Source organism: Eptatretus burgeri, chromosome 2 (assembly GCF_056783735.1).
Source record: "Eptatretus burgeri isolate ZD-2024b chromosome 2, Ebu_testis_v1, whole genome shotgun sequence".
NCBI classification, from domain to species: Eukaryota; Metazoa; Chordata; class Myxini; order Myxiniformes; family Myxinidae; genus Eptatretus; species Eptatretus burgeri.
In genome coordinates this window covers 91,222,541-91,235,040 of record NC_140962.1, presented here as the reverse complement: position 1 = coordinate 91,235,040, position 12,500 = coordinate 91,222,541, and the positions used below count along the sequence as shown (strand labels likewise).

At 31.0% G+C, this 12,500-nt stretch overlaps 1 protein-coding gene across 1 annotated transcript in view; it reads right to left on the bottom strand.

The window, feature by feature from the left end:
• Positions 1–12,500, bottom strand: part of LOC147032552 (sodium- and chloride-dependent GABA transporter 3-like) — a 199,351-nt gene that overhangs the window by 65,135 nt on the left and 121,716 nt on the right.

Below are 12,500 nucleotides of genomic sequence, written 5' to 3'. Positions count from 1 at the left end.
CACAATGTGATACATATCTTGGAAACTCAACGGGAATGTGGTTATACCTTGAAGACTTGGAAAGTTGGGTTTATGTTGGACACTTGAAACTTTTTTGGGGGCTTTTATTTATTTATTTATTTATTTATTATTATTATTATTTTATTTATTTATATTTTGGAGACTTTTGGAGTTGCTATCACTCTTTGGGATCTAAACCTATCGATGTAGTTCTTTGTCGGATGGTGCTTGATGGGAGCAAGATCAAGAAAGTTCTGGGAAGAAAGTGCAGGCTTACTCCCCCTTTCTACGTCATCAAACCTGAAAGCCTTAAAAGACAGAATTGGAAGAAGAAAAAAAAAAACGTAAAAATATATATATATATATATAGGTGGAAATCTCATTTTGAAAAAGACATTGTGTTGGGCGAGGATTGAGTTGGGGTTGAGATTTTGAATGTGAGGGTTGGGGTTGAGATTTTGAATGTGAGGGTTGGGACACACACACATACACATCAACAAACAAAAGTTAAGCCTTGACTATTCAGTTGAGGATTCTGTGTTTAGGGTTCACAGATCTAAGAACGTCCCCCTTGACACACATTATATACTGTTATACACCTCGGACTTGGCCCTCGAGTGTCCACAACGGTGTATAGTAGGAGGGAGTGAAGCGCCAACCTATTGCTCCCATTGCACACACACACACAAACAAAAGTTAAGCCTTGACTATTCAGTTGAGGATTCTGTGTTTGGGGTTCACAGATCTAAGAACGTCCCCCTTGACACACATTATATACTTGTCCCTCTAGTGTCCACAAAGGTGTATTATCTGCTTAGTTTTGTCTTTTGTAATTCCTGTGAATAAAATGAACCTAAAATCTCTTCCCCTTCCAAATCATATATTTTATAAGTCCAAGGAACTGTATCTATTACATCAACAATTTTAAAAAGTTCTTTCGTCCATCGTTCAGTAAAACCCTTTTCAAAATGAGATTTCCACCTATATATTCTTACGATATCACCAACTTTGAACTTAGGTTTTCTGACATTAATCTCTTTTTCATATTTTAATTTTGTAAATGTTTCTGATGGCTTCATATTCGTTGACGTGTGAATCGTGTCATTATACTTATCCACAATATCCTGAATAAAAGATGACCATTGTTGTGAACCGAGTTGTGTGAATTTTTTATATAGTCTCTCTTTTAAGGTACGATTAAAACGTTCAACAACAACTGCCTTCCCTTCATTAAAGGTACTGTATAATGTAATACTGTTATTTTTTAGAAAATTCATAAATGTCTTGTTATAAAACTCTCTACCCTCATCAGTCCACAATTTCTTAGGTTTTCTCTTACTTTTATTAAATATCTGTTGAAAAGCTAACATAAGAGTATTACCTGTTTTGTTTTTTAAAGGGACAACCCACGCATATCTACTCCTCAAATCAATAACGGTTAAAGCATACTTGTACCCCTTATCATTATTGAGTTCAATCAAATCAGCAGACCAGATATAATCAACTTCCTTGGAATAAACTTTCCTTCTCTGAAACTTTGTGAATATTGGTTTATGTAATTCATCAGCTAATTGCTCTTCAGTCTTAATGGCATCATTAGAGCCTATAAGTTTTTTGAATTTCCAAGTCCAAGTTTCAATTTAGCACTAATCATCTTCTTCACGATGAACCTATCAACTTTTTCTCTCAAGGTTGGATTTTGTATCAGAGACAAATTATATAACATTTCTCTATCGGCTTCATGCTTTTCTTCCAACGTTGTGGTATTCCCATAATCAATATCGTGTCTCATGCACACTTCATCAACTCTATTGATTGGTTTACTCCAGGATTTAGGATTGTCTGCCTCATCTAATCTTTTATCCAAGTTTGTGCCTGGACCACAGAAAGAATACCCTGGAAGATGTAATTCCCCTGGTATTCCAGTAGTTGTAAATTTACTTCCTGATAAAAACTTTTGTATATCTCCTCCGAGTTTGTGTTTGGAGATAAATTGATTTTTTTTTGAACCACACACCGAACATATACCTTTTTGTATAACCCTGTTATTTTTACTTTTAATATATGAAATATTTTTAGTATTAGTTTTCTTTTTACATTTGAGACAATAACTCATTTATTTATGAGAAAAATTTCTGCAGAGTGCAAAAACCTTTTTAGTTTCCAACATGCACATTTGAATCTTAATTTTTAAAACATAAATAATCCTTAGAAATGCCTTCACTCTCTCCTCCATTTATTTAAGAAAAAACTTGAATTAAAATACATGTCTTCTCGATGTCGATAGTCTTGTCGAAAGTATTGCAAATAGACTTTTTAATTCTTTGTATTCCTCCCTGGTGAGATAAGTTAATTTCTTTAATACCTCTATTCTTTTTTGAATCTCACTGGTTTCCATATTTTGATATTTATTCATTCTCTCTCTTTCCTCCCTCTCTCTCTTCTCTCTTTCCTCCTTCTCTCTCTCCTCCTCCTCCTTTTCCTCCTCTTCCCTCTCTTCTTCAACTCCTTCCTCATCCCTTACTATACTTGAATCGTTTACACCCCATAGAATATTATACATATATTCATCAGGATTTCTTGTTATTCCTGTATCCAAAATAATTTTTTTACAACAGGATACCAATAAAATTTCTTTTGAATTTCTAAAAGAGCCTTACCTTTTCTTAACCTTATAATTTTTTCATTATTTAACATTCTAATTAAATCTAAAGTTGTTGGTTTATCAACATCAGCATAATGCCAATCTTTTATTGAAAATACCTCATTCTTATGTTGTAGAACATATTTATTAAAATACCGAATACCCTTTTCTTGAAGGTATGCTTGAACACAGAAATGATAATTTTCTTGAAGCCTTCTTGCTGTCATTTATGTATTAGAAATATATGTTAGAATAATATTATGGCACGAAACACCTCCCCATCTTCCCATAGTTAAATCATTTTGTATTTCCTTACTTATTATATATAATCCTGTTTTTTCTGTTTTCATGAGATAAACAAGGGCAAAACCATTATTATATTTACCCTTATTAAATTCTTTTATTTGTTGTTTACTAATCGTGGCTCCACAAAACTCATTCTCGATACCAAGTGGATAATATTCTTCCTTACGAGACTGATTTAATTGTTCCAGGTCTTCGAGGTTAATTTTAAATGACCAATTATACCCTAAATCATTCATATCATACCCCCATTGTTATATTCTCATACAAACGATACGCCCTTCTTTATAAAAATTTATTTTAATTCGAACTGTGAATTCTGTATGACCTGGAGATAATATCAACACTTCTGTATCTTTAGAATACACAGCCGTTTTATTTAAGTATATATATTGTGATAAATCGCTTAATCTCACCAAGTCATTCGCGTCAGTCGGGCTTGGATAATTTTTTAATTTATAAGCATTTTTCATGTTAATATTTTTGTTTATATTATATTTATATCGTTCAGCCTGTGCCTTTGTATAATAATTTGATAAATCAATATCCAGTTCTTGAGAGACACCAAAGATAGAACCATCTTTACCAACATAAGTCATTTATATTAGATTAAAAATAATATCATAAAATTTTTTATTTTTGTTGAGTTGAAATAACACATACAGACATAATTGACCACAACACTTGGAATTTAATTCTTGGACTTGAAATGTTTGATAAACACCATTCTGTAAGAATTTTATGACTTCAACAGGTGGTGGAAGACCAAAACTATCAAAATAATATTTGTCTTGACTATTAAAAATACAAACCCAATGAGAACCGTTCCCATCATTATCTTCTAAGTTCATAATAATATTCTTTGTATGTTTCGACACATTTGTTAATTCATCTCTCATACAAATAACCACATTATGAATTTTTAATTTCTTACAATATTTGACAAGTTGTAAATTTGATGTTGTATTCTTTCCAAATTCTTTCAACCACTCATCAATGCTCATTTATTTATTAGAAAGATATAATCCATTACCTCTTTTCGTTAATTTTACACCTGCTTGTGCTATAGAAGAAAGCATATCTCCAACTAACAATCTCGCTTTATCAGGCAGACCTTCAAGTTTTTCAGCAAAATCTACAATTACACCACTTCCACTAATTTGTTTCTCCAACTCTTTGTTATGTCTTTCCAATTCTTTTGAGCCTGGAGTTGAGCCTTCCTTTCGTTGGCAGTTTTGACCGCTGTTGAAATACCACCCGTCAATGCTCCAACCGCACTTAAACCAGCAAATAAAGGAATTAGAAATGGGAGAAATCCTCCACTCGTCTCTCTTATTGAATATTTTTTCAACATTGGTTTTGTCATTTTAATTTTAAGTGAGCCAGTGTCATTCAAGATTTTAACCTGTTCTCTTGTGAGCAAAACATCAATTCTTACTGCTCCTTTTCTCTGAATTGTATTAACGTTAATCGTACAAGGCTTTTGATTTTGAACACAAGATGATAGTTTATGAAGATTGATTTGATTAACATATACCCCAGTTGGTACTTTGCCACTCATTTATTTAACAAAAAATTATGTGAGACTAATCATCACACCATTATCTGTATTAATCTGCAATTCTGTTTCTTCCAAAAGCAAACAATATGTATCAACTTCTTCACTCTCTCCTCTTTCAATGTATAGGGAAGTATCCACTCGATTAGACTTTATAGTTTCTTTTTGAGCGCTCAGGTCAAACGTATAGATTGTATACAAACTTTTAAATGCTGTCATATCCAAAATAGGTTCTTTATTTCCATTACTTTCACACACCTTTTGGTAAGACTTGTATGCTTCAGCAAAATCATTTTTTCCCAATTAATTTCCAATCTATCTCGTGGATAAAATGTTCCATCTAGAGAAACGCGAAGTTGTTTCACCTTAGCATTATCACTCAATGCATTATTCTTATCAGTCGCAGTATCACCATCTGGCTTTTTAAAAATCATCCACAGATATCGTGGCTTTCCTTCCAGAACACCCAAATTCCACGTGTAAGTAGTTTGATTGAGTTTAACGTGTTGACATCTTCTTTTGAGGTATGATACACTGAGTGGTTTTTTTGAGTTAAGTCTTCGATTCAACATCTCTTCTGTTTTAAGATTAGGAGTATATTCACTGATATACCAACTCATCTCCTCAATTACAAATTTATTCTGATCACCAAAAGCATTACCAACACCAAAAAGCAATCTATTTTCATTATCATTCCTTTGTAGTTGAAATCTAATTTTAAGACCATACAGAACTTTATCATAATCACAAAATCCAAATATACCTTTAAGAGGAACTGCCACAGTAAAACTATTTTCTGCTTTTGTATCATCATTATACATTCCTTTCCTTTGAATATATCCAGGGTCTGTGTTTGTTCCCGTTGACATATCAGGAATAAAACCTTCGACAGACCCCTTTCCCATTCTATCACTGAATGTATAGAGTGTAAATTTCATCATTTCAGATACAGCAGAGACATAATCAACCGCTTCAACTTCTTGTGTTCCAATATACAATCGCACACTATCAAACATTTTCCAGAAGAAATCATTTACAAGTGTAGCGTTTGTGTTATTCCCAGCCTTAGTGAATTTAAATTTACACAACAAGAAACTTTCGGAGAGATTCAAATAGGTTTGTTGATTATTTATTTCAAAACTTTTTGTACCATTTGTATTCCAGTCTGTTCCAGTTATTGCATTTACCTTGAAGTAATCTTCTTTTTTAGTGGAGTTTGAGATAATAATAGTATCATCCAAATCATAGATACTATCAATTGCTTCCATACTTGTATTTATTTAGGAAAAAAGATGTTAAAACTTTTGAAACCCTGATCCAAGTATTTGAATTATTTTCTGTCGTTCTTGGGGGACAACTGAGTTTTACCTTTCTTAATTTCTTTTATTGCTTGTAATTTATGAGATTCTTTCTGAGCATCTTTTATACTCTTTACAGCACCTGCTACATTTCCCACAGCAGAAGCAGTTGAACCAATTAGGTCTTTATGTTTAAGAATAGTTGAACCAATACCCATGAGAGTATCAATTATCCCATCTCCTCGAAATTGATGTCCAACACCCCTTTGTCTCTTAGGTTTATAGTATCCTCTACCAAGATACATACCTTCACCCTTGTAGTACGGGGAAAGGAACATCCCATCCCCTGTAATTATTTTATATTTTCCCAACTCGTGCTTCCTCACAATAACCATCGTATTTATTTATTGAAAAACTTCACGTAGGTGAATTCTGATGGATATAACTTCTCCATTAAAAGAGATCACACGATTATCTTGGTCGGTTATCCTAAAATTTACTCTGTGTATGGTTTTTCCTGACACAGGTAGATAAACCAAATTTTTAGGCTCCATATTGAATTTATAACCAATTGGGGTTGAGTATGCGCTGAATGAAAATATTGTATTTGTTTTTAATCCATCATTATAAGCACCATCAATCAAATCACAGTGAATTAACACCGAATTTATTCCTGAGGATATTTGAATGACATTATCACTGTAAAACGTCCCATTAGTTTCAATCTTTTTTGAGGAGAAACCTAATAACTCTCTAAATGAATTATCAATTGTGAAATCAACCTTGTAGTTATTTTTAACTTTAATCGTTGATTTTGAAGTATGTTTTTGAATGTTTATAATAATATTTTTTGGTTCATCACCCTGTTCTTTCATAAGACGAGCAATTTCGGAAGATATTTGAGAAATCTCGTATGCTCTCGGTGAGACTGTTATCGTTTTGTATCCACTTCCCGGATTATAACTAAACTTGTCATTTTTCTCGGTTATATTAAATAAGGTATTATAAGTCTCCATGGACAATAAAGATGCCTCATATTCTTTTGTTGTGTCAAGTTGTAGTGGGTATGGGAATGAAGATGTGTGGTCGCTTGTTGTGAAATTAAAACTCAGGATTGTGCTTCTCATCTTATTTAATATGAGATAAAATGTCTTTATATTGATATTTCTTAATTATTTTCATGTTCATCAACTGGTCTAAAATGGCTGATGCTTCATTAAAACAATTGTTATTTCCAGCCTTCTTACTGCCAAACAACAATAACAGTCTATTAACTAATTGCGATGGGTCATTTGGAAGAAAACTAATACCTGAACCAAGGATACTTAAAGCCTGAATAATGTGTTTCTCCTTCTCATTCTTCCTACTTTTACCAGAAAGAATAACCTTATAATTAAGAGTGTTCAGCAAATCAATATATACTCTATCATCATTATTTTCCATATCCAATGGTTTATCAATATACTTTGATTCATCCCTCACAGTTGAACCTTGCCTTCCATCTTTTGTGAGAAGAAACATTAATCTCGGAGTTAGTTTAACAGGGGGTTGAGCAGAACTTAAGAACCTTAATTCATCATTAAATATCAATACCTTTTCTTGAACAAGAAGAAATATTGCTGGTTGTTCTGTTGGAATGAGTCCTGCTTTGGTTTTTGAATCCGCTGAATATTCATTGTTTTGAACAGCATTCACAATATAATCAGGGGGTTGATTAATCTCTTCCAGTTGTTGAAATAAACCTTCATCATCATATTCTAATTCTCCTAAATGCTCTAATTCTTCCTCCGTCATTTGACTGAAATCTTTTAACATTTGAAGCTTTCTAGGAGTATATTCTACTGTGGGAACTGTGGAAACATCTTTCATTTTTTCTTGGGAAGTTTTTAAAAGTGGTTTAAAAAATTTCTCTTGTTTTTTTTCAAATGCTTCTTCGCCCGTTAGTTTCTGTCTGCGTTTCTTCTTTATGTCTTCCTGTTGTTTTACAACTTTTGAAACCAACTCTTGATGTTCCTTAAATCTTCTTGCTCTTTCTTTTGTATCCATTTATTTATTGTAAAATATCATTTAATGAATTGTAAAGATCAACAGGGAAATTTTCCTTTTCTTCATCATTCAAGTAGATGTGTTCAAATAAATCCTTTTCTTTAAATATTTCATCAAATTCTTTATTAACATTAATGCGAGTTGTAATTTCTTCTTCACTAATCCTTGCATCTCTGCTTTTCATACGTTTGTGTTGAGTTTCTTCATCAACATCAAAACCGAATGATAAAATCTTCACTCCGCTCAGATATTTAATAATTTGTCTCGTTCCTTCTGGATTAGTTTCTAATATCCCAACACCACCAGATTTTAGTTTCTTTAACTCACTCTTACAATGTGAATATTTTGTTGTACCAAGAGAAACCTCCTCAAATATTTGTCCTTCATTCCTCAATCGCATATGTTCCTCCACTGAAATATAGTGATAATCTTCACCTTTTACTTCTCCAGGTCTTATTGCTCTAGTTGTTGTTGATACAATGCGTATCACGGGGTGTTTTTAAGTAAATTTACAATATTCTCATTTGTACTACACAAGAACCTTGATTTATGAAAGTTTTTTCCAGAAGCAGATTTACCCACAAGATTTATAATAATAGTTGTCATTTATATATGTAGTTGTTTATAAAACAAAAAATATATCCCTTAATATCTCATCTTGTTTCACAACAATATATTTATATTTTTCAGTCGTGTGCTTCATATAATCCTCAAATTTCTTTTTACTACATAATGTAGAACAATTATCTCTCCAAAAATTATTGATATCTATTGAATTTAACTTGAATAAAATAAAAGTATTAGCATTGTTTCTGATGGAACGACGAGGAAGTTGAAAGTACGATTGACTAAGATAAATACAATTACAAGAAGAATGTCTCCCTCTTGTGTAGTAGCTATCCATTACCGTTTGGTTTCTCTCATTAACACAATCATCAAAGATAACGAGGTTCTTTTTTGATTTATCCAAATCTTGGGAGGACGGTATATCATCCGTATTATCACTAAGAATACAAGTTATAAGATTTGATTTCTTTTTACATCTCTGTGTATCACAAAATAGTTGAATTATATCTTCAATGTTATAATCATTTAGGTTTTTTTGACGTTTAAATAAACCTATTATATCTTCTTTTTGAAGACCAGCATTAAAACCTTGTGAGAGTAGTTGATACTCTGGTTGAAAACTCGACTTTGTGAAAATTATTAAATTATCATAATCTAAAAAGTTGGGAGTGAGGAGCATTTTTAAAAGTAAGCAGGTTTTTCCACATCCACTTGAACCAACTATGAGACATCTTAATGAATTTGGGAGATTTTTATGGTTGTTAAATTTTATCTTATTTTCCCAAATAGGTAAAAAATCATTCATTTATATATTTGAAAAACAGGTTATTTAATTTATTATTGGCTTTTTTAGAAACTCTATATTTTATCCTAAGTTCAGGTTTAATTTCAAGATAATCCATTATTTTATTTATACAATATCTTGTGTTGATATTTCCCTGAAAATTACATCCATGAATAATATACAACAACAATCCTTTGAACATTTCTATTATACGTTCAGTTTCTTCCCTTGTAAGGAAAGGTGTGTTGTCATCCTCATACTTTACATTCATTTCTCTAATCAATCTTGTAAAGTAATTCATTTTTGGTGTAAATCTAAAAGAATTATTTTCCTTTTTATATTTTTTATTATCATTAATTAGAAGATAATCACAGAATAAACATTGTTTATAGGCTTTTGACTCTGTGTTTAATCCCCGTCTTTCACACGCAGGACAATTCTCAAATTTGTCATATGGAGAATCAGGAAAGTCTAGCATATTTATAAAGTAAAACTTTACTTAAACTGAAATTCATCTATACTTTCAGTTGTATATTACCATCGATATCGATATACTTTTTTCATTATCAGATTCAACGACAACATTTTTTATATTAAAGGTAATTTTAAAATTATCGTTAACTACTATTGAACGAAATGTCATTTCACCTGATATATTAACATCCTTTATTTCATCAAGATTTACATCTTTAGGGTTGTTGAAAAAAATACAAATTTCTCCTTGCATATTACAGATGGTCTTATCTTTTCTTTCTAAAGCTTCATCCATAAGGTTTTTGTTCTTTGATACTTTTTCTTGTTTCATTGCTTTTTCTAGTTTTGAATATATTACTAGAAGGAGAGGAGAAACTTTTGTTAGAGATACTTTAATTGATGTTCTACCAGGTATACTAAAAGCCCTTCCACTGAAGGAAATTGAAGAACTCATATTATTTACCATAATAGTTTTTATCCAATAGTTGTTATATTTATCTTTGTTCAATTTTACATCCTTGACATATTTCTCAGTATCTTTAACAGATGAAGAGATTGATTGAAACTTGTCTTTTGTGTCTTGAAACATTGTATTTATTAAGTGAAAAAGTTGGAGGATAAAATGTTTTTAAGCACAGATTCACCTATAAATTAAACGAAATTTTCATCAAGAAAATTTTAGTTCAAGCAAAGTTTTATTCTATAAATATGGTGAATACAACGTACTGCGATGTTTGTAATCACGAATATAAACATTATAGAAAACACCTCCGAACCAACAAACACACATTTAATCTATTTCATCAAATATCTCCTCTTGAGTTGGAAAGAAAACATTGTGATATCTGTTCAAAGGATGTTTTGAAGAGTAGTTATAATCAACATCTTCAATCACAAAAACACAAGAAAAATGAGTTTAAAGTAAAGGGAGACTATTATATTAAAAACACTGATGAGGCATTTAAAGGGCATATAAAAATAAGGATTTTTCAATTTGGAGAACCCGGTCCATCATCAATAGCTGAATCAATTGAAATAGTGAAACCCGATGTTGAAAAATTTATTAAAAAGACATTAAAAGAAATAAAAACTTTAAAGTTTTATATGGGAGTGAAAATGAATATGAAAAGACAAGATGAAGAACAAACTCCTTATATGAGAACAGATCTTCATTTTATAACATCATTTCAAGATTTTTTGAATAGTGGGGTTTATGAAGAACTATCAAGACAAGAGGAGGATGTTGATAATACAGTGGTAGGAAGTGGATTCAATATTAAAAAATCATCTTTTTAGATATACACATTCTAAAAATCAAACCCTCTTAAAGCTTCTTCTTATATTGAATTACCAAAAGAAATAAAACTAAAGAAGGCAGTTGTTAATATTAAGAACAATGATAATAAATGTTTTCTCTGGTCTGTTCTTGCTCACTTACATCCACCAAAATGTAATTCAGAAAGAGTAAAACAATATATGAAATATGAGAATACCTTGGACATTAAAGATTTTAAATTCCCAATGCCACTAACAGATATTCCTAAATTTGAGAAAAAGAATAATCTTTCTATTAATGTATATGGATTAACGGATACAAACAAAGTTCAAATATTAAAAATTTCAAACAACTATAAAAATGAAGAAACACACATTGACCTTTTATATTTTAGTGTTGGAAAGAATTCACATTACACATACATCAATAATTTATCAAGATTAATCTCTTCTCAGGTATTCAGAACAGCAAACAAAATATATCCTTGTAAGCGATGTCTTAATTCATTTCATACAAAAGAACGATTAGAACAACATTCAAAATATTGTAGTAATCATAAATCAGCTGTAATTACAATGCCTAAACCTGGTGAAAAGATTTATTTTGAAGATTATAATAAATCTATCATGCACCCATTTGTGATATACGCTGATTTTGAATGTATCCTTAAAAAGATAAATACTGCTTCTCCTAATCCAAAAGAAACATATACAAATAAATATCAAAAACATATTCCTTGTGGTTTTTGTTATTATATCAAATCATCTGTTGGAGAAAAGTATAACAAACTTGAACATTATCGTGGAAAAAATGCTTCACAAGAGTTTGTAAAACGATTAGAAAAGGATTGTATAAGACTCACTAAATTAATGAAAGAAACAAATGAACCGATGAAATTAACCAAAGAAGAAAAATTAGAATTTAGAATGAACAATATCTGTCATATTTGTGAGGGGGAAATTAAGGAGTTTAAAGTTAGAGACCATTGTCATCTTACTGGTAAATATAGAGGTCCCGCTCATTCCTGTTGTAATCTTAATTATAAATTACCTTCTTTTATTCCAGTCTTTCTTCACAACAGCGCCAACTATGATACACATCTATTTATAAATGAACTTTCAAAAACACCAGGGAATATTTCTGCTATAACAAACACAAGTCAAAAGTATATTTCATTTTCAAAAATGATATTCACAAAACCTATAACTCGTATTAGGTTTTTAGATTCTTACAAGTTTATGGGAACACCACTAGCCTACCTCGCATCAAATCTAAGCTCCACGGACTCTTTTCCAAATCTTAATTCATTCTTTCCAAAAGAGGAAATTCTCACTAAAGAGGAAATTCAGATTAAAGATGAAATTCTGATTAAAGAAGGAATTCTTACGAGAGAGGAAATTCAAACAAGGAATGAAATTCAAAGTAAAGAGAAAATTCTTACAAGTAAGGGAATTTATCCTTATGATTATATGGATTCATTTATGAGATTTAAAGAAACACAACTTCCTTCAAAAGAAAGTTTCTATAATAACCTTTATGAAGAAGAGATA